Below are 24461 nucleotides of genomic sequence, written 5' to 3' on the forward strand. Positions count from 1 at the left end.
CGTCCTCAGAGCATGTGCAGACCAGCTGGCTGGTGTGTTTACGGACATATTCAATCAATCCTTATCCCAGTCTGCTGTTCCCACATATTTCAAGAGGGCCACCATTGTTCCTGTTCCCAAGGAAGCTAAGGTAACTGAGCTAAACGACTACCGCCCCGTAGCACTCACTTCCGTCATCATGAAGTGCTTTGAGAGACTAGTCAAGGACCATATCACCTCCACCCTACCTGACACCCTAGACCCACTCCAATTTGCTTACCTCCCAAATAGGTCCACAGACGATGCAATCTCAACCACACTGCACACTGCCCTAACCCATCTGGACAAGAGGAATACCTATGTGAGAATGCTGTTCATCGACTACAGCTCAGTATTTAACACCATAGTGCCCTCCAAGTTCGTCATCAAGCTCGAGACCCTGGGTCTCGACCCCGCCCTGTGCAACTGGGTACTGGACTTCCTGACGGGCCGCCCCCAGGTAGTGAGGGTAGGCAACAACATTTCCACCCCGCTGATCCTCAACACTGGGGCCCGACAAGGGTGCGTTCTGAGCCCTTTCCTGTACTCTCTGTTCACCCACGACTGCGTGGCCACGCACGCCTCCAACTCAATCATCAAGTTTGAGGACGACACAACAGTGGTAGGCTTGATTACCAACAACGACGAGACGGCCTACAGGGAGGAGGTGAGGGCCCTCGGAGTGTGGTGTCAGGAAAATAACCTCACATTCAACGTCAACAAAACAAAGGAGATGATTGTGGACTTCAGGAAACAGCAGAGGGAGCACCCCCCTATCCACATCGATGGGACAGTAGTGGAGAGGGTAGTAAGTTTTAATTTCCTCGGCGTACATATCACAGACAAACTGAATTGGTCCACCCACACAGACAGCATCGTGAGAAGGCGCAGCAGCGCCTCTTTAACCTCAGGAGGCTGAAGAAATTCGGCTTGTAACCAAAAGCACTCACAAACTTCTACAGATGCACAATCGAGAGCATCCTGGCGGGCTGTATCAACGCCTGGTACGGCAACTGCTCCGCCCTCAACCGTAAGGCTCTCCAGAGGGTAGTGAGGTCTGCACAACGCATCACCGGGGGCAAACTACCTGCCCTCCAGGACACCTACACCACCCGATGTCACGGGAAGGCCATAAAGATCATCAAGGACAACAACCACCCGAGCCACTGCCTGTTCACCCCGCTATCATCCAGAAGGCGAGGTCAGTACAGGTGCATCAAAGCTGGGACCGAGAGACTGAAAAACAGCTTCTATCTCAAGGCCATCAGACTGTTAAACAGCCACCACTAACATAGAGTGGCTGCTGCCAACACACTGACTCAACTCCAGCCACCTTAATAATGGGAATTGATGGAAATTGATGTAAAATATATCACTAGCCACTTTAAACAATGGTACTTCATATGTTTACATACTCTACATTATTCATCTCATATGTATAATGTACTCTATATCATCTACTGCATCTTTATGTAATACATGTATCACTAGCCACTTTAAACAATGCCACTTTGTTTAAATGACCCAATTTACTGAACTGATGATGAAATGACCCAATTTACTGAACTGATGATGAAATGACCCAACTTACTGAACTGATGATGAAATGACCCAATTTAGTGAACTGAAGATGAAATGACCCAACTTACTGAACTGGACTGAACTGAAGATGAAATGACCCAATTTACTGAACTGATGATGAAATGACCCAATGAGCTGAATTGAAGATGAAATGACCCAATTTACTGAACTGAAGATGAAATGACCCAATGAGCTGAATTGAAGATGAAATGACCCAATTTACTGAACTGAAGATGAAATGACCCAATGAGCTGAATTGAAGATGAAATTACCCAATGAACTGAACTGAAGATGAAATGACCCAATTTACTGAACTGATGATGAAATGACCCAATTTACTGAACTGATGATGAAATGACCCAACTTACTGAACTGATGATGAAATGACCCAATTTAGTGAACTGAAGATGAAATGACCCAACTTACTGAACTGGACTGAACTGAAGATGAAATGACCCAATTTACTGAACTGATGATGAAATGACCCAATGAGCTGAATTGAAGATGAAATTACCCAATGAACTGAACTGAAGATGAAATGACCCAATTTAGTGAACTGATGATGAAATTACCCAATTTAGTGAACTGAAGATGAAATGACCCAACTTACTGAACTGGACTGAACTGAAGATGAAATGACCCAATTTACTGAACTGATGATGAAATGACCCAATGAGCTGAATTGAAGATGAAATTACCCAATGAACTGAACTGAAGATGAAATGACCCAATTTACTGAACTGATGTTTAAATGACCCAATTTACTGAACTGATGATGAAATGACCCAACTTACTGAACTGATGATGAAATGACCCAATTTAGTGAACTGAAGATGAAATGACCCAACTTACTGAACTGGACTGAACTGAAGATGAAATGACCCAATTTACTGAACTGATGATGAAATGACCCAATGAGCTGAACTGAAGATGAAATGACCCAATGAGCTGAATTGAAGATGAAATGACCCAATGAGCTGAACTGAAGATGAAATGACCCAATGAACTGAACTGAAGATGAAATGACCCAATGAACTGAACTGAAGATGAAATGACCCAATGAGCTGAATTGAACATGAAATGACCCAATTTACTGAACTGATGATGAAATGACCCATGGAACTGAACTGATGATGAAATAACCCAATTTACTGAACTGATGATGAAATGACCCAATTTACTGAATTGAAGAATTTTTTTTTTTTTATCCGTTATTTTACCAGGTAAGTTGACTGAGAACACGTTCTGATTTACAGCAACAACCTGGGGAATAGTTACAGGGGAGAGGAGGGGGATGAATGAGCCAATTGTAGACTGGGGATTATTAGGTGACCATGATGGTTTGAGGGCCAGATTGAGAATTTAGCCAGGACACCGGGGTTAATACCCCTACTCTTACGATAAGTGTCATGGGATCTTTAATGACCTCAGAGAGTCAGGACACCCGTTTAACGTCCCATCCTAAAGATGGCACCCTACACAGGGCAGTGTCCTGGGGCATTGGGATATTTTTTTTAGGCCAGAGGAAAGAGTGCCTCCTACTGGCCCTCCAACACCACTTCCAGCAGCATCTGGTCTCCCATCCAGGGACCAACCAGGACCAACCCTGCTTAGCTTCAGAAGCAAGCCAGCAGTGGTTTGCAGGGTGGTATGCTGCTGAAACGACCAAATGAACTGAATTGAAGATGAAATGACCCCAATGAACTGAACTGAAGATGAAATGACCCCAATGAACTGAACTGAAGATGAAATGACCAAATGAACTGAATTGAAGATGAAATGACCCCAATGAACTGAATTGAAGATGAAATGACCCCAATGAACTGAACTGAAGATGAAATGACCCAATGAACTGAACTGAACTGAAGATGAAATGACCCAATGAACTGAACTGAAGATGAAATGACCCCAATGAACTGAACTGAAGATGAAATGACCCAATGAACTGAACTGAAGATGAAATGACCCAATGAACTGAACTGAAGATGAAATGACCCCAATGAACTGAACTGAAGATGAAATGACCCAATGAACTGAACTGAACTGAAGATGAAATGACCCAGTGAACTGAACTGAAGATGAAATGACCCAATGAACTGAACTGAATGAACTGAAGATGAAATGACCCAATGAACTGAACTGAAGATGAAATGACCCAATGAACTGAACTGAACTGAAGATGAAATGACCCAGTGAACTGAACTGAATGAACTGAAGATGAAATGACCCAGTGAACTGAACTGAAGATGAAATGACCCAGTGAACTGAACTGAATGAACTGAAGCTAGGTGAAATGGTCTTGTCGACTATGAGATTACATTCTAGGCCCTATAGGTGTTTACTGAATGTCCTCTTCTCTTTCCAGTTGCTCTGAGTTTGCTATCTGGTTTCAGGCTGTTATATTCTTCACATCAACCAGAGACACTTGAAATGACTTTGCTCCACTTTCTCTGAGTTCTCTAATACACCATCTTAACACATAACATAGGGGTTGTATCCCAAATTGGCACTCTATTCCCTACGTAGTGCACTGCTTTAGACCAGAGCCTTGTAAAGCCCTGGTCAAAAGTAGTGCACTATATATGGAATAGGGTGCCATTTGGGACACGGAAAAAACACATTCTTCAAATGTGGTAATAATGTGCTTGCAGTTAATACCCTGAGAAATGCCTGAAGTCCTACATTACAAAACACTTTCTCAGCATTTAACTGAATAGGAGATGAAATAGAAATATTAATTTGATTCTGGGAAGATTATATTATTAAGAGACCTGGAAATGTAAAGTAGTACCAACACAGCTGTACAATACCTGGTTCAAAGACTGGACTGTAAGTTAAGGTTTCTTTTTTTTGAAAACCCTAGATGAATGCAGCTTTCTGTTGAAAACATTGGTTCATTCATATGGCCTAATGTGTATTGGAGCGAGAGAGAGTACGGGCCTTCTTCTGTGACCGTAGGTCTGTATTTGTATTTATTATGGATCCCCAAGGCAGCAGCTCCTCTTCCTGGGGTTTATTATGGATCCCCCCCTACCAAGGCAGCAGCTCCTCTTCCTGGGGTTTATTATGGATCCCCAAGGCAGCAGCTACTCTTCCTGGGGGTTTATTATAGATCCCCATTAGTTCCTGCCAAGGCAGCAGCTACTCTTCCTGGGGGTTTATTATGGATCCCCCCTACCAAGGCAGCAGCTACTCTTCCTGGAGTTTATTATGGATCCCCATTAGTTCCTGCCAAGGCAGCAGCTACTCTTCCTGGGGTTTATTATAGATCCCCATTAGTTCCTGCCAAGGCAGCAGCTACTCTTCCTGGGGTTTATTATGGATCCCCCCCTACCAAGGCAGTAGCTACTCTTCCTGGGGTTTATTATGGATCCCCCCCTACCAAGGCAGCAGCTACTCTTCCTGGGGTTTATTATGGATCCCCCCCTACCAAGACAGCAGCTACTCTTCCTGGGGTTTATTATGGATCCCCCCCTACCAAGACAGCAGCTACTCTTCCTGGGGTTTATTATGGATCCCCCCTTACCAAGGCAGCGGCTACTCTTCCTGGGGTTTATTATGGATCCCCCCTACCAAGGCAGCAGCTACTCTTCCTGGGGTTTATTATGGATCCCCCCTACCAAGGCAGTAGCTACTCTTCCTGGGGTTTATTATGGATCCCCCCCTACCAAGGCAGCGGCTACTCTTCCTGGGGTTTATTATGGATCCCCCCCTACCAAGGCAGCAGCTACTCTTCCTGGGGTTTATTATGGATCCCCCCTACCAAGGCAGCAGCTACTCTTCCTGGGGTTTATTATGGATCCCCCCTACCAAGACAGTAGCTACTCTTCCTGGGGTTTATTATGGATCCCCCCTACCAAGACAGTAGCTACTCTTCCTGGGGTTTATTATGGATCCCCCCCTACCAAGACAGTAGCTACTCTTCCTGGGGTCCAGCAACATCAAGGCAGTTATACACAATTACAAATATTACATGACATTCCATTTCACAACACTTTTTACAATACATGAAGTGTGTTCCCTCAGGCCACTACTCTACAATACATTGTGTTCCCTCAGACCACTACTCTACATTACATTAAGTGTGTTCCCTCAGACCACTACTCTACTACCACTACTCTACAATACATTAAGTGTGTTCCCTCAGACCACTACTCTACAACACATTAAGTGTGTTTCCTCAGACCACTACTCTACAATACATTAAGTGTGTTCCCTCAGACCACTACTCTACAATACATTAAGTGTGTTCCCTCAGACCACTACTCTACAATACATTAAGTCTGTTCCCTCAGACCACTACTCTACTACCACATATCTACAACACATTAAGTGTTTTCCCTCAGACCACTACTCTACAATACATTAAGTGTGTTCCCTCAGACCACTACTCTACAATACATTAAGTGTGTTCCCTCAGACCACTACTCTACTACCACATATCTACAACACATTAAGTGTTTTCCCTCAGACCACTACTCTACAATACATTAAGTGTGTTCCCTCAGACCACTACTCTACAATACATTAAGTGTGTTCCCTCAGACCACTACTCTACAATACATTAAGTGTGTTCCCTCAGACCACTACTCTACAACACATTAAGTGTGTTCCCTCAGACCACTACTCTACAATACATTAAGTGTGTTCCCTCAGACCACTACTCTACAACACATTAAGTGTGTTCCCTCAGACCACTACTCTACAATACATTAAGTGTGTTCCCTCAGACCACTACTCTACTACCACATATCTACAACACATTAAGTGTGTTCCCTCAGACCCCTGCTCTAGAGATCCATGTAGTCATGGGTCTATGTAGTACTGTGGAATAGAGTTCCATGTAGTCATGGCTCTATGTAGTACTGTGGAATAGAGTTCCATGTAGTCATGGCTCTATGTAGGACTGTGGAATAGAGTTCCATGTAGTCATGGCTCTATGTAGTACTGTGGAATAGAGTTCCATGTAGTCATGGCTCTATGTAGTACTGTGGAATATAGTTCCATGTAGTCATGGCTATATGTAGTACTGTGGAATAGAGTTCCATGTAGTCATGGCTCTATGTAGTACTGTGGAATAGAGTTCCATGTAGTCATGGCTCTATGTAGTACTGTGGAATAGAGTTCCATGTAGTCATGGCTCTATGTAGTACTGTTGAATAGAGTTCCATGTAGTCATGGCTCTATGTAGTACTGTGGAATAGAGTTCCATGTAGTCATGGCTCTATGTAGTACTGTGGAATAGAGTTCCATGTAGTCATGGCTCCATGTAGTACTGTTTGCCTCCCATAGTCTGTTCTGGACTCCTGGAGGCATGTCTTGTGAGGCAATGGGTGTCTGAGCTGTGTGCTAGTAGTTTTAACAGACACCTCAGAGCATTCAGCATGTCAACACTACAGTCTGTACTTTGTCGTACACTATGTGGGGAATAGGGTGCTATAGTCTGTGATTCCACCGTGTTGATACTGTAGTGGAAGTTAAACTAGGCGTTACTCACAGGCACCGTTGTGAGGATCTCATTTGCATTTCCTTGACTCCTCGCCGTCCCCTCTCTCCTCCTTCTCAAAAGCCCATTGGAGGAGAAGGTGAGAGGGGAGGGACTCTGGGTGTTTTTTTCCTCTTCCACATAAAAAAAGAAACAAAGTATTTCTGGGTTGATTTTCATTTAATATGTTGTAGCTGGTACAGTAGCAGTATTTAGGTTACAGACCAATACAACTTGATTTGATTTGACACACATACGCAGACACCATACATACACACACACACACACACACACACACACACACACACACACACACACACACACACACACACACACACACACACACACACACACACACACACACACACACACACACACACACACACAAACACACACACACACACACACACACACACACACACACACACACACACACACACACACACACACACACACACACACACACACACACACACACACACACACACACACACAGTCTCAACTTGGACTTTTCTCATCTCACTGTCATTCCAACATGCCAATACTGATCCAGTGTGTTTGTCTATCTGTGTGTGTCTGTCTGTGTGTGTCTATCCGTGTCTATCCGTGTGTGTGTGTCTATCCGTGTGTGTGTGTGTGTGTTCTGTCATTATCAGATATCAGTATTGTTATTGCAGGTGACATTGCTAGGGGTTTTTGTCATTAAATGTTGATTTAACAAAGTGGATAAATATTATCCGGTAACTAGACTAACTGCTGATTTTCAGGGTTAGTGTGTGTGTGTGTGTGTGTGTGTGTGTGTGTGTGTGTGTGTGTGTGTGTGTGTGTGTGTGTGTGTGTGTGTGTGTGTGTGTGCGTGGCTAGCCATTACGACTCATGTTACTGTTACATGTTAATGTTAATCCAAGCTTGGTTGTCTTTTTTTCCGCTAAGAGTTACCAGATGCACATGTGAATGTGATCCTGTTGTTGGATTAACTGTCTAATCCCTTTTAAATGAAGAAAAAATAAGACCTGGTACCCCCCGAGGTCTCTCAGTCCAGCATCGTTTGTAGAGAGATACACTCTAAAGTTTCCCTTTCAGTCCAGCATCGTTTGTAGAGAGATACACTCTAAAGTTTCCCTTTCAGTCCAGCATCGTTTGTAGAGAGATACACTCTAAAGTTTCCCTTTCAGTCCAGCATCGTTTGTAGAGAGATACACTCTAAAGTTTCCCTTTCAGTCCAGCATCGTTTGTAGAGAGATACACTCTAAAGTTTCCCTTTCAGTCCAGCATCGTTTGTAGAGAGATACACTCTAAAGTTTCCCTTTCAGTCCAGCATCGTTTGTAGAGAGATACACTCTAAAGTTTCCCTTTCAGTCCAGCATCGTTTGTAGAGAGATACACTCTAAAGTTTCCCTTTCAGTCCAGCATCGTTTGTAGAGAGATACACTCTAAAGTTTCCCTTTCAGTCCAGCATCGTTTGTAGAGAGATACACTCTAAAGATTCCCTTTCAGTCCAGCATCGTTTGTAGAGAGATACACTCTAAAGATTCCCTTTCAGTCCAGCATCGTTTGTAGAGAGATACACTCTAAAGTTTCCCTTTCAGTCCAGCATCGTTTGTAGAGAGATACACTCTAAAGTTTCCCTTTTAGTCCAAATCTGTTTGGTCCCACCTGGTCGAACTAACTTTTACAAAAAATAATTTTCAACAGCCAAATCTATACATGTGATTGGTCCCAAGTGATTTGGATTGTTTTGATCCCCTAAATATCACCCCGAATAGTCAGTAGTTCTAGTGAGGAACTTGAGTCTGTCTTTGTTAGGTCCCACCTGGTCTAACTAACTACACTATTTAAAAAAAAAAAAAAAAAAAAACAGCCAAAAGAGTCTACTTTTGTATGTGAGGAAGAGTTGTTTTTTCAAATGATTTACAAATATATCTATCAATATCATTGAAACATTCGGTTTCAAGCCACTTGTAATGTATATCCTTGTAATAACAGTCAGCAAAATGACTGAGTAGCTTTTTTTATTTGTGGAAAGTTGGCCTATGAGCTATGACTGATCTCTGTTGGACTGGGGAGACTGGGGAGTAGGGACTGAGCTATGACTGATCTCTGTTGGACTGGGGACTGGGGAGTAGGGACTGAGCTATGACTGATCTCTGTTGGACTGGGGAGACTGGGGAGTCGGGACTGAGCTATGACTGATCTCTGCTGGACTGGGGACTGGGGAGTAGGGACTGAGCTATGACTGATCTCTGTTGGACTGGGGACTGGGGAGTAGGGACTGAGCTATGACTGATCTCTGCTGGACTGGGGACTGGGGAGTAGGGACTGAGCTATGACTGATCTCTGTTGGATTGGGGACTGGGGAGTAGGGACTGAGCTATGACTGATCTCTGTTGGACTGGGGACTGGGGAGTAGGGACTGAGCTATGACTGATCTCTGCTGGACTGGGGACTGGGGAGTAGGGACTGAGCTATGACTGATCTCTGTTGGATTGGGGACTGGGGAGTAGGGACTGAGCTATGACTGATCTCTGTTGGAATGGGGAGTAGGGACTGAGCTATGACTGATCTCTGTTGGACTGGGGAGTAGGGACTGAGCTATGACTGATCTCTGTTGGACTGGGGACTGGGGAGTAGGGACTGAGCTATGACTGATCTCTGTTGGACTGGGGAGTAGGGACTGAGCTATGACTGATCTCTGTTGGACTGGAGAGGTGAGGTGCTAACCAGTCACTATTTTACTCCGTATCCAGTATGTCGAGAGAGAGAGCGAGAGAGATATTTCAGCCTAAAGGTACAGTTTGTGTCTTGATGTGTCTCGGAGGGCTCCCGAGTGGCACAGTGGTTTAAGGCACTGTATCTCAGTGCTAGAGACGTCACTACAAACCCTGGTTCGAGCCAGGGCTGTGTCTCAACCGGCTGTTATCGGGAGTCCCATAGGGTGGCGCACAATTGGTCCAGCGTCGTCTGGGTGTAGGCCGGTGTAGGCCGTCATTGTAAATAAGAATTCGTTCTTACCTGACTTGCCTGGTTAAATACATTTTTTTGTTTTATAAGAAATCAGAATGACGTAAAGAACACTGAGAAACTGAAGGTTAACCTGTTAAATTGATGTCTTTGTTTCAAAGCTCTGTCTCTCATTTACAGTAGTCTTCCTGAGCTCTTTGTTAAGTTGGTTTTAATCAAAGCTAATCAGATGTGATTCACAGCATGTAGCAGGAGCTACGATCACTAAACATACGACTGATTTGGAGCTTTCCACTCCCCTCACACCAACCTCCAATAGGGTCGAGTACATACAGTATTCTGTCCTCTCCTTGGCCAATAGGGTCGAGTACACACAACATTCCATCCTCACCTTGGCCAATAGGGTTGAGTACACACAACATTCCTGTCATGACTCCGACCGAAGGACACTCCCCTTCCCGTTCGGGTGGCGCTCGGCGGTCGTCGTCGCCGGCCTACTAGCTACTACTGATTATTTCCTCCCCCTCCTTATGTGTTGATTGAGTGCACCTGTTTTGAATTAGGTAGTAGGCTTTATTAGTCAGCCGGCCCGCAGAGTTCCTTGTGCGGGATTAATTATTGTGACCATCTGTTTTAGTGCACTTGTGTGCACGTCTATGGGTTTTTGTGTTTCCCATTTTGTGGGTTTTCCCAGGACCGTTTAGTCCTCCTGTTTGTTCATTACGCCGTGTGTGTTCGTGTGGGTTGGCTTATGTTCGCCGTTTGTCGGTGCATTAAAATGGCACTCACCTGAACTCTCTGCTTCCTGCGTTTGACTCCTCACCCACTACACTCAGATCGTTACAGAATCCCGCACCACTGAGGAATGGAGGAATGGAGCAGGAGCAACAGCCACTCCCCTCCCATCGATGGAAGAGAGGGTACTACATCACACCACCGTTCTCCATCGGATCGGAACGGCGATGGATCTGGTGATGAAGGGAATGGACCGATGGGAGAGAAGCGGTCTCTCTCCACCTTCGGCCCCCCCTCCTCAGGACTCCCCATCTCCCGACTCCAGCCCCCTCCGTCTTACGCTCCCGAGGGTCTATGATGGAACGGCAGCAGGGTGCCAGGGGTTCTTACTCCAGCTAGAACTATACCTGGCCACCGTCAGACCTACTCCCTCGGGAGCGGAGAGGGTGAATGTCCTCATCTCCTGCCTCACGGGTCGTGCTCTGGAGTGGGCAAATGCAGTTTGGAATGGCCCAGACTCAGCTAAGGAGCACTACCCCGAGTTTTCTCGCCGCTTCCGCGCCGTGTTTGACCATCCTCCAGATGGCCGAGCGGCGGGAGAACGATTATTCCATCTTCGGCAGGAGAAAAAGGGCGCCCAGGATTACGCGTTGGAGTTCCGTACCTTGGCAGCAGGATCCGGGTGGAACGACAGGGCCCTTATCAACAACTACAGGTGTAGTCTCCGGGAGGACGTCCGCAGGGAGCTAGCGTGTCGGGACACCGCTCTTTCATTAGATGAGCTGATTGACATGTCCATCCGACTGGACAATCTGCTGGCTGCCCGCGGGCGTTCGGAGAGGGTCCTGTGTGTTCAACCACCCAGCACCTCCACTCCTGTTATGATGGAGTTGGGAGGGGCTTTGCCGAGGGGTACCAGAGGAGGAGGCTCCCTCTGCACCAACTGTGGTCGGAGAGGACACACGGCCGATCGGTGCTGAACTAGACTCCGTCTGGGAGTCGAGATGGCAGGCGGAACATTTCTCGATCACCCCAGGTGAGTCAGCACCAGACTCACCCAGAACCCCCTGTTGGTCACATGTTTGTCTTGATTTTTTTTCTTACATTTTTTCCCTCTTCCCAGCATAGGGCGCTAGTCGATTCAGGCGCAGCTGGGAACTTTATGGATCGCGGACTTGCTATTAAATTAGGTGTTCCGCTTGTGCCGATAGATTCTCCCTTTCCCGTGCACTCCCTAGATAGCCGGCCATTAGGGTCAGGGATGGTCAGGAGACCACGATCCCACTGGACATGGTAACGCAGGGGAATCATAGGGAGCGTATCAGTCTCTATATTATTGATTCGCCTGCGTTTCCAGTGGTGTTAGGGATTCCCTGGCTGGCCCGGCACAATCCTAACATTTTGTGGAAACAGGGGTGGTCAGAGGAGTGTTCTGGAAGGTGTCTGGGAGTTTCCGTCGGTGCCACCTCGGTGGAAAGTCCAGACCAGGGTCCCACAGTGTGCATTCCCCCCGAGTATGCCGATTTGGCAATCGCTTTTAGTAAAAAGAAGGCGACTAAATTACCACCACATCGACCGGGAAGGGATTGTGCGATAGATCTCCAGGGTAACGCTGCGCTTCCCAAGAGTCACGTGTACCCACTGTCCCAAGAGGAGACGTTGGCTATGGAGACATATATCACGGAGTCTCTAGGACAGGGGTACATTCGGTCCTCCATTTCACCCGTCTCCTCGAGTTTCTTTTTTGTGAAGAAGAAGGAGGGAGGATTGCGTCCGTGTATTGATTATAGAGGTCTAAATGCCATCACAGTGGGGTTCAGCTACCCACTACCTCTCATTGCTACGGCAGTGGAATCCTTTCAGGGAGCGCAGTTCTTCACAAAATTGGATCTCAGGAGCGCGTATAGCCTGGTGCGTATTCGGAAGGGAGACGAGTGGAAAACCGCATTTAGTACCACATCGGGCCACTATGAGTACTGCGTCATGCCGTATGGGTTAAAGAATGCTCCAGCCATTTTTCAATCCTTTGTAGACAATATTCTCAGGGACCTGCACGGGCAGGGAGTGGTTGTTTATATCGATGACATTCTGATCTACTCAGCCACTCACGCCGCGCATGTGTCTCTGGTACGCAAGGTGCTTGGTAGACTGCTGGAGCATGACCTATACGTCAAGGCTGAGAAGTGTGTGTTCCCCAAACGAGCCGTCTCCTTTCTGGGTTATCGCATTTCCACCTCGGGGGTGGAGATGGAGGGTGACCGCAGTAAGGCCGTGCGTAATTGGCCGACTCCCACCACGGTAAAAGAGGTGCATCGGTTTTGGGGTTTTTGCCAACTACTACCGGAGGTTTATCCGGGGTTTTGGCCAGGTAGCGGCTCCAATTACCTCACTGCTAAAGGGGGGCCCGGTGCGGTTGCGATGGTCAGCAGAGGCGGACAGAGCTTTCAACAGGTTGAGGGCGCTGTTCACGGATGCACCCGTGTTGGCGCATCCAGACCCCTCTCTAGCATTCATAGTGGAGGTGGACGCGTCCGAGGCTGGGGTGGGTGCCGTGCTATCACAGCGCTCGGGTACGCCACCAAAACTCCGCCCCTGCGCTTTCTTCTCGAGTAAGCTCAGCCCAGCGGAGCGTAACTATGATGTGGGGGACCGGGAATTGTTAGCGGTGGTCAGGGCTCTGAAGGTGTGGAGACACTGGCTTGAGGGGGCTAAGCACCCCTTTCTCATCTGGACCGACCACCAAAATCTGGAGTATATTCGGGCAGCTAGGAGACTGAATCCGTGGCAGGCAAGGTGGGCCATGTTTTTCACTCGATTCCGGTTCACTTTATCTTATAGACCGGGCTCCCAGAACGTGAAGGCGGACGCACTGTCCCGCCTTTACGACACGGAGGATAGGTCCACCGAACCTACTCCCATCCTTCCGGCCTCAAAGCTGATGGCACCGGTGGTATGGGAGGTGGACTCGGACATCGAGCGGGCGTTACGGGCTGAACCCGCGCCTCCTCAGTGTCCGGCGGGCGGAGGTACGTGCCGCTTGGTGTTCGGGACCAACTGATTCGGTGGGCTCACGTCCTACCCTCCTCGGGTCACCCTGGGGTGAGGAGGACAGTGGGGAGCCTTCGGGGAGGTATTGGTGGCCTACCTTGGCTAGGGACGTTAAGGTTTATGTCTCCTCCTGTTGGCATTCGCCCAGAGTAAGGCTCCTAGGCACCTTCCTAGAGGAAGTTACAACCCCTCCCCGTTCCACAACGGCCATGGTCACATCTATCCGTAGATTTCCTGACCGACCTTCCCCGTCTCAGGGCAACACCACGGTTCTGGTGATTGTGGATCGGTTCTCTAAGTCCTGCCGTCTCATCCCGTTGCCCGGTATCCCAACAGCCCTACAGACTGCGGAGGCATTATTCACACGTCTTCCGGCACTACGGGGTGCCGGAGGACATAGTTTCTGATCGGGGCCCCCAGTTCACGTCCCAGTATAGAGGGCGTTCATGGAGCGTCTGGGGTCTCGGTCAGCCTGACCTCCGGTTATCACCCCGAAAGTAATGGGCAGGTGGAGAGAGTAAACCAGGAGGTGGGTAGGTTTCTGCGGTCGTACTGCCAGGACCGGCCAGGGGAGTGGGCGAGATACATCCCCTGGGCTGAAATGGCCCAGAACTCACTACGCCACTCCTCTACTAATGTGTCCCCCTTTCAGTGTGTGTTAGGGTACCAGCCGGTCCTGGCACCGTGGCATCCGAGCCAGACCGAGGCTCCTGCGGTGGAGGAATGGGTGCAGCGCTCCAAAGAGACCTGGAGGGCCGTCCAGGAATCCCTTCAACAGGCTAGTGGACGGCAGAAAAGGAGTGCTGACCGCCACCGCAGTGAGGCCCCAGTGTTTGTACCAGGGGACAGGGTCTGGCTCTCGACCCGAAACCTACCCCTCTGTGTGCCCTGCCGGAAGCTTGGGCCGCAGTGTGTAGGGCCGTTCAAAGTCCTGAGGAGAATAAACGAGGTGTGTTATCGATTACAACTCCCTTCCTATTATCGTATTAACCCCTCGTTTCATGTGTCTCTCCTCAGGCCGGTGGTAGCTGGTCCCCTACAGGACGGTGAGGTACTGGAGGTCCCTCCTCCCCCTCTGGACATCGAGGGGTCCCCGGCGTATACGATACGGGCCATTCTGGATTCGAGACGCCGGGTGAGGGGCCTGCAGTACCTCGTGGACTGGGAGGGGTGCGGTCCAGAGGAGAGGTGCTGGTACCCACCAGGGACATTTTGGATCCGTCAATGTTGAGGGATTTCCATCGCCTCCATCCGGATCGCCCTGCGCCTCGTCCTCCGGGTCGACCTCGAGGCCGGTGTCGCGCGCTGCGGGAGCCACGCGTCAAGGGGGTACTGTCACGACTCCGACCGAAGGACACTCCTTCCCGTTCGGGTGGCGCTCGCGGTCGTCGTCGCCCGGCCTACTAGCTACTACTGATTATTTCCTCCCCCTCCTTATGTGTTGATTGAGTGCACCTGTTTTGAATTAGGTAGTAGGCTTTATTAGTCAGCCGGCCCGCAGAGTTCCTTGTGCAGGATTAATTATTGTGACCATCTGTTTTAGTGTACTTGTGTGCACGTCTATGGGTTTTTGTGTTTCCCATTTTGTGGGTTTTCCCAGGACCGTTTAGTCCTCCTGTTTGTTCATTACGCCGTGTGTGTTCGTGTGGGTTGGCTTATGTTCGCCGTTTGTCGGTGCATTAAAATGGCACTCACCTGAACTCTCTGCTTCCTGCGTTTGACTCCTCACCCACTACACTCAGATCGTTACAATTCCATCCTCTCCTTGGCCAATAGGGTTGAGTACAGACAACATTCCATCCTCACCTTGGCCAATAGGGTCGAGTACACACAACATTCCATCCTCTCCTGGGTCAATAGGGTCGAGTACACACAACATTCCATCCTCACCTTGGCCAATAGGGTCGAGTACACACAACATTCCATCCTCTCCTGGGTCAATAGGGTTGAGTAGACCCAACAGGAGAGGCTGCGATCTAGAGTGGACCTGATTAGTTATTATAATATTACCTCTTCCCTCATCTAATCCCCTTTGACCCCCAGCAGGAAGTAGCTATTGGCTCACCTCCTTGTCAACTCATTAATATTCAGGGTGAGATGATGAATAAGTGGAGTAGGGTTAGAAGCTGTGAGAAGATGTGGCCCTTCTGGCCCTGCTGTGAGAGGATGTGACCCTGCTGTGAGAGGATATGGCCCTTCTGGCCCTACTGTGAGAGGATGTGGCCCTTCTGGCCCTGCTGTGAGTGGATATGAACCTTCTGGCCCTGCTGTGAGAGGATGTGGCCCTTCTGGCCCTGCTGTGAGAGGATGTGACCCTGCTGTGAGTGGATATGAACCTTCTGGCCCTGCTGTGAGAGGATGTGGCCCTTCTGGCCCTGCTGTGAGAGGATGTGGCCCTTCTAGCCCTGCTGTGAGAGGATATGGCCCTGCTGTGAGAGGATGTGGCCCTTCTGGCCCTACTGTGAGAGGATGTGGCCCTGCTGTGAGAGGATGTGGACCTGCTGTGAGAGGATTTGGCCCTTCTGGCCCTGCTGTGAGAGGATGTGGCCCTTCTGGCCCTACTGTGACAGGATATGGCCCTGCTGTGAGAGGATGTGGCCCTTCTGGCCCTGCTGTGAGAGGATGTGGCCCTTCTGGCCCTGCTGTGAGAGGTTGTGGCCCTTCTGGCCCTGCTGTGAGAGGATGTGGCCCTTCTGGCCCTACTGTGAGAGGATATGGCCCTTCTGGCCCTGCTGTGAGATGATGTGGCCCTTCTGGCCCTGCTGTTGAGAGAGATTGTGGCCCTTCTGGCCCTGCTGTGAGAGGTTGTGGCCTTTCTGGCCCTGCTGTGAGAGGATGTGGCCCTTCTGGACCTGCTGTGAGAGGATGTGGCCCTTCTGGCCCTGCTGTGAGAAGATGTGGCCCTGCTGGCCCTGCTGTGAGAGGATATGGCCCTGCTGTGTGAGGATATGGCCCTTCTGGCCCTGCTGTGAGAGGTCGGTCACCTAGCCAGTCGGTCAGCCGGTCAGCCAGTCAGCCAGTCAGCCAGTCAGCCGTTCGGCCGGTCAGCCGGTCGGACGGTCAGCCAGCCGGTCGGCCAGTCGGTTAGCTATCCAGCTAGCCAGTTGGTCAGTCAGTCTGTCGGCCAGCCGGTCAGCCATTCAGTCAGTCAGCTAGCCAGTCGGTCAGCCAGACAGTCAGTCAGCTAGCCAGTCAGTCAGCTAGCCAGTCGGTCAGCCAGACAGTCGGTCAGTCAGTAGTCCCAACCCCACTCAGTCAAGCTAGCTGGAGCAGTAGCCAGCCATCTTGTTCAGTGTACTCAGGCTGTGGCCCCATAGACCTTGACTGTGAGAGGTCAGACCTGCCACGGCTGAAGTCACTCAGTGCCGCTGCTCCACACAGTCAGGCTAGCTGGAAGCACTAGCCAGCCTGTTCAGTCAATCTTGTTCAGTCAATTAAGTTGTGACCTTCTCCCGCCTATACTCCACTCAACCAGAATGAGAGCTTGAATCCCTGCCGCCGAGTCTTGTGTCTCTAGCTGTCAGACAGGTCACTCAGTCTTGCCTATAAATCTGATGATTCCTCAGATGCAGTCGTTCGTCCCCTAACAAGAAAAAAAATAGAGCTGCTTGTTAAAAGAATCATGACCCCTTTTGCGGTGATGTCTGGTCTGCTGGACTTTTCATTTAAATGTATAGCCCTTCTGAGAAGATCCGGATATTGACCCGGCCGCGCTGCCCTGCCTTTCTTGTCCTCCCGTCACCGTTGTTCTTGTCTTCGTCCCAAATTGCACCCTGTTCCCTATTTAGTGCACTACTTTTGACCAGGTGTGGTGCACTATACTGGGGGAATAGGGTGCCGTTTGGGACACATCCATTGTTGTTGTGGGGGTTTAATTTATCATCTCTTCAAGCAGAACAGACATGAACAATTCAGGATAGATAAACTGAGGGCTCGAAGGACTGTACTGTCTACGGTCTTGAACTGCAATAATGGGACTTGTATGACGTGGTCACGGTTGGACAGGCTGGAAGATGGAGGGCTCAGTACTGAGGAGGAAGAGGGGGGAAGAGGGGACAGTGTGGAGGAAGAGAAGAGAGAATAGAGACGAGAGGTGGTGGGTTGGACAGGCTGGAAGATGGAGGGCTCAGTACTGAGGAGGAAGAGGGGGGAAGAGGGGACAGTGTGGAGGAAGAGAAGAGAGAATAGAGACGAGAGGTGGTGGGTTGGACAGGCTGGAAGATGGAGGGCTCAGTACTGAGGAGGAAAAGGGGGGAAGAGGGGGAAAGCAGGGACAGTGTGGAGGAAGAGAAGAGAGAATAGAAACGAGAGGTGGTGGTGGACTCCAGTCGACACAACAGGGGTCCTGTCTGAGTATTAGTAACTGTGTGGGCTGGCATCACAGAGCTGTGGCATGGGTCTTCTAATCAGACAGGAGGAGAGATAACCCCTCTCTGGTTCAGATCCAAGGCAGGAGGAGGAGAGAGAACCCCTCCCTGGTTCAGATCCTAGACAGGAAGAGGAGAGATAACCCTCCCTGGTTCAGATCCTAGACAGGAAGAGGAGAGATAACCCTCCCTGGTTCAGATCCTAGACAGGAAGAGGAGAGATAACCCTCCCTGGTTCAGATCCTAGACAGGATGAGAGATAACCCCCCACCTCCTGGTTCAGATCCTAGACAGGAAGAGGAGAGAGAACCCCTCCCTGGTTCAGATCCTAGACAGGAGGAGAGATAACCCTCCCTGGTTCAGATCCTAGACTGGAGGAGGAGAGATAACCCTCCCTGGTTCAGATCCTAGACAGGAGGAGAGATAACCCCTCCCTGGTTCAGATCCTAGACAGGAGGAGAGATAACCCCTCCCTGGTTCAGATCCTAGACAGGAAGAGGAGAGATAACCCCTCTCTGGTTCAGATCCAAGGCAGGAGGAGGAGAGATAACCCTCCCTGGTTCAGATCCAAGGCAGGAGGAGGAGAGAGAACCCCTCCCTGGTTCAGATCCTAGACAGGAAGAGGAGAGATAACCCTCCCTGGTTCAGATCCTAGACAGGATGAGAGATAACCCCCCACCTCCTGGTTCAGATCCTAGACAGGAAGAGGAGAGATAACCCTCCCTGGTTCAGATCCTAGACTGGAGGAGGAGAGATAACCCTCCCTGGTTCAGATCCTAGACAGGAGGAGAGATAACCCTCCCTGGTTCAGATCCTAGACAGGAAGAGGAGAGATAACCCTCCCTGGTTCAGATCCTAGACTGGAGGAGGAGAGATAACCCTCCCTGGTTCAGATCCTAGACAGGAAGAGGAGAGATAACCCTCCCTGGTTCAGATCCTAGACAGGAAGAGGAGAGATAACCCTCCCTGGTTCAGATCCTAGACAGGATGAGAGATAACCCCCCACCTCCTGGTTCAGATCCTAGACAGGAAGAGGAGAGATAACCCTCCCTGGTTCAGATCCTAGACTGGAGGAGGAGAGATAACCCTCCCTGGTTCAGATCCTAGACAGGAGGAGAGATAACCCCTCCCTGGTTCAGATCCTAGACAGGAAGAGGAGAGATAACCCTCCCTGGTTCAGATCCTAGACAGGAAGAGGAGAGATAACCCTCCCTGGTTCAGATCCTAGACAGGATGAGAGATAACCCCCCACCTCCTGGTTCAGATCCTAGACAGGAAGAGGAGAGATAACCCTCCCTGGTTCAGATCCTAGACTGGAGGAGGAGAGATAACCCTCCCTGGTTCAGATCCTAGACAGGAGGAGAGATAACCCTCCCTGGTTCAGATCCTAGACAGGAAGAGGAGAGATAACCCTCCCTGGTTCAGATCCTAGACAGGAGGAGAGATAACCCCCCCTGGTCCAGGGTTGTGGGTTCGATTCCCACGGGTGGACCAGTCCAGAAGGAAAGGTATGCTGTCGCTACTGTAAGTAGCTTTGGATAACAGCTGCTTTTGCTAAGTGAAGAAAAAAATGTGAAGAAATAATAATGGAAACCAATAATGGGTGGACTGGAAGTAGCTTCTGTTTCTGTTGTAGCCAGATCAGAATGCAGTGGTTTGAAAACAGCATCGATGTCGTCTTACTGGGGAATTCTCTCCTCAAAACCTCAAATTTGAGTCTTTCCATCATCATTTCCATCAAGCTGCTGCGAAATGACCCTCTCTGCTCTATGTAGGAACTGAAGGATATCCTCTCTTCACAGGGCGTGTTGTAACACCTGGACCTCTGTCGTGTTCCTGTCACAAGGGGTCCCGGCCACCTACATTTTTTTTTTTTTAAACACACACAGCAATTAAAGAATTAAGAAATCTAATTTAACGGACTAATTTATTCCGATTGGTAATTCAAAACCCTATCATATGGCCCCACCTCTCCTTTATGTGCTAGTTACTTACCAGGCACTGCAGCCACAAACCATGTTGATCCTTTGTACATAATAGTGTGGGTTTCACACAGCTGCTCGTTATAAGAGATATTATCCTCTCTGTTTCCCCCAGCCTCTCTCTCTTCTCTTCAGAAGGGCTTCATATCTCTGTCCTCCTGGCAGACCCCCATAAGTAATGAGTTAATTAGTGCTACTCTAAATTAGCCTATTAAGAGCTTATGAAAATATTTCATTTAGCAGAGTTGGGTGGTAGTGTGTGTGTGTGTGTGTGTGTGTGTGTGTGTGTGTGTGTGTGTGTGTGTGTGTGTGTAAAATAGCTCATTTAGGCGTTTTGGCAGTTGGAACAGATTTTGTGTGTGTGTGTGTGTTGAGAGATTGATCTCTGTCCTGGTGATGATGATGATGTTTCTCTTCCCAGAGCTCCTGGATGGATCATCTGGAATATGTTTAGAAAACAGTCGTCCTCCCCTCAACATTTAAATCCGTGTTTGGGAGGAAAATATTAGTTTGTCTCGTGATGAAGGAACTTTGAACTCAACGTTGTTTATGTTGTTTGGTGGGTTGGATTGCAGATGAGGACATGGGGACACGAGGACATGTGGACATGTGGACATGAGGACATGTGGACATGGGGACATGGGGACATGAAGACATGAAGACATGAGGACATGAAGATATGAGGACATGGGGACATGAGGACATGGGGACATGGGGACATGAGAACATGAGGACATGGAATAATCCCATTTATCCCCCCCATCGCCCTCCACCCATCTCTATACTCCACTTCCCATCCCTCCTCCCCATCTCTATACTCCACTTCCCATCCTCCTCCCATCTCAACTCCACTTCCCATCTCATTGATTAACTATAATCATTTATCCCCCATCCTCCATCTCCATGCCCCTCCACCCATCTCTCCACTTCCATCCCTCCTCCCATCTTCCCATCCCTCCTCCCATCTCTCCCCTTCCCATCCCTCCTCCATCTTCCCACTTCCTTCCTCCTCCCTCTTCCCATCTATCCACTTCCCATCCCTCCTCCCATCCCTCCTCCCATCTCTCCATCTATACCCCCCATCCCTCCTCCCATCCATCCCATCCCTCCTCCCATCTCTACCCCACTTCCCATCCCTCCTCCCATCTCTACCCACTTCCCATCCCTCCTCCCATCTCCTACCCCACTTCCCATCCCTCCCCCACTTCTTCCATCCCTCCTCCCATCTCCATACCCCACTTCCCATCCCTCCTCCCATCTCTATACTCCACTTCCCATCCCTCCTCCCATCTCCATACCCCACTTCCCTTCCCTCCTCCCTCTTCCCCTTCCCACTTCCCTCCCTCCTCCCATCTCTCCACTTCCCATCCCTCCCCATCTTACCCCCCCATCCCTCCTCCCATCTCCATCTTCCCCCACTTCCCATCCCCTCCCATCCCTCCTCCCATCTCCTACCCCACTTCCCATCCCCCTCCTCCCATCCCTCCTCTCTATACTCCCATCTTCCCACTTCCCTCCCTCCCATCTCCATACCCCATCTTCCCATCCCTCCTCCCCATCTCTCCACTTCCCATCCCTCCCCATCTTCCCATCCCATCCTCCCCATCTCCATACTCCACTTCCCATCCCTCCTCATCCATCTCCACTTCCCACTCCCATCTTACCCCACTTCCTCCCTCCTCCCATCTCCTACCCCACTTCCCATCCCTCCTCCCATCTCCATACCCCCACTTCCCATCCCTCCTCCCATCTCCATATCCCATCCTCCTCCCACTTCCCATCCCTCCTCCCATCTCCATCTTCCCATCCTCCTCCCATCTCCCCCACTTCCCATCCCTCCTCCCACCCCACTTCCCATCCCACCCACTTCCCATCCCTCCTCCCATCTCTATACCCCACTTCCCATCCTCCTCCCATCTCCATACCCACTTCCCATCCCTCCTCCCATCTCTCCATCCCATCCCTCCTCCCCTTCCCATCCCTCCTCCCATCTCCATACCCCCTTCCCATCTCCCTCCTCCCATCCCTCCCATCTCCACTTCCCATCCCTCCTCCCTCTTCCCATCCCTCCTCCCATCCCTCTCCATCTCCACCCCACTTCCCATCCCTCCTCCTTCCCATCTCCATACCCCCACTTCCCATCCCTCCTCCCATCTCCCTACCCCACTTCCCATCCCTCCTCCCATCTCCACCCACTTATCCCTCCTCCCACTTCCCATCCCTCCTCCCATCTCCATCCTCCTCCCATCCCCACTTCCCATCCCCTCCTCTCCATCTCCATCCCTCCTCCCATCTCCCCCACTTCCCATCCCTCCTCCCATCTCCATATCCCTCCTCCCATCCACTTCCCATCCCTCCTCCCATCTCCATACCCCACTTCCCCATCCCTCCTCCCATCTCCTATACCCCACTTCCCATCCCTCCTCCCCCATCTCCATCCCACCCCATCTCCATCCCCTTCCCTCCTCCCATCTCTATACCCACTTCCCATCCCTCCTCCCATCTCCATCCACTTCCCATCCCTCCTCCCATCTCCTCACTTCCCATCCCTCCTCCCATCTCATACTCCACTTCCCATCCCTCCTCCCATCTCCATCTTCCCATCCCTCCTCCCATCTTCCCACTTCCCTCCTCCCATCTCTATACTTCCCATCCCTTCCCATCCCTCCCATCCCATCTCCATACCCCACTTCCCATCCCTCCTCCCATCTCTCCCATCCCTCCTATACCCACTTCCCATCCCTCCTCCCATCTCTCCATACTCCCACTTCCCATCCCTCCTCCCATCTCTATCCCTCCTCCCATCTCCTACCCCACTTCCCATCCCTCCTCCCATCTCCATACCCCACTTCCCATCCCTCCTCCCATCTCCATACCCCACTTCCCATCCCTCCTCCCATCTCTATACTCCACTTCCCATCCCTCCTCCCATCTCCATACCCCACTTCCCATCCCTCCTCCATCTCCATACCCCACTTCCCATCCCTCCTCCCATCTCCCATCTCCCACTTCTCCATACCCCTCCTTCCCATCCCTCCTCCCATCTCCATACCCCACTTCCCCCATCCCTCCTCCCATCTCATCCCATCCCTCCTCCCATCTCCATACCCCACTTCCCATCCCCCTCCCCTCCCATCTCTATACCCCACTTCCCATCCCTCCTCCCATCTCCATGCCCCCTTCCCATCCCTCCTCCCCCATCTCCTATCTCCCCCCTTCCCATCCCTCTCCATACTCCACTTCCCATCCCTCCTCCCATCTCCATACCCCACTTCCCATCCCTCCTCCCATCTCTATACCCCACTTCCCATCCCTCCTCCCATCTCCATACCCCACTTCCCATCCCTCCTCCCATCTCCATACCCCACTTCCCATCCCTCCTCCCATCCCCCCCTTCCCATCCCTCTCCCATCTCCATCCCCCTCCTCCCATCTCCCACTTCCCATCCCTCCTCCCATCTCTATACCCACTTCCCATCCCTCCTCCCATCTCCCTCCTTCCCATCCCTCCTCCCATCTCCATACCCCACTTCCCATCCCTCCTCCCATCTCCATCCCATCCCTCCTCCCATCTCTATACTCCACTTCCCATCCCTCCTCCCATCTCCATACCCCACTTCCCATCCCTCCTCCCATCTCCATACCCCACTTCCCATCCCTCCTCCCATCTCCATACCCCACTTCCCATCCCTCCTCCCATCTCCATACTCCACTTCCCATCCCTCCTCCCATCTCTATACTCCACTTCCCATCCCTCCTCCCATCTCTATACCCCACTTCCCATCCCTCCTCCCCATCCCTCTCCCCCCTTCCCCTCTCCCATACCCCACTTCCCATCCCCCTCCCATCTCTATACCCATCTTCCCATATCCTCCCATCTCCATACCCCACTTCCCATCCCTCCTCCCATCTCCATACCCCACTTCCCATCCCTCCTCCCATCTCCATACCCCACTTCCCATCCATCCTCCTCCCATCCCTCTCTCTCTCCACTTCCCATCCCTCCTCCCATCTCCATACCCCACTTCCCATCCCTCCCTCCCATCTCCATACCCCACTTCCCATCCCTCCTCCCATCTCCATACCCCACTTCCCATCCCTCCTCCCATCTCCATACCCCACTTCCCATCCCTCCTCCCTCCTCCCATCTCTATTCCCCACTTCCCATCCCTCCTCCCATCTCCTCCTCCCATCTCCATACCCCACTTCCCATCCCTCCTCCCATCTCCACTTCCCATCCCTCCCCCACTTCCCTTCCCATCCCTCCCATCTCCATACCCCACTT

The sequence above is a fragment of the Oncorhynchus nerka genome, linkage group LG1, assembly GCF_034236695.1.
Source record: "Oncorhynchus nerka isolate Pitt River linkage group LG1, Oner_Uvic_2.0, whole genome shotgun sequence".
Lineage (NCBI taxonomy): Eukaryota > Metazoa > Chordata > Actinopteri > Salmoniformes > Salmonidae > Oncorhynchus > Oncorhynchus nerka.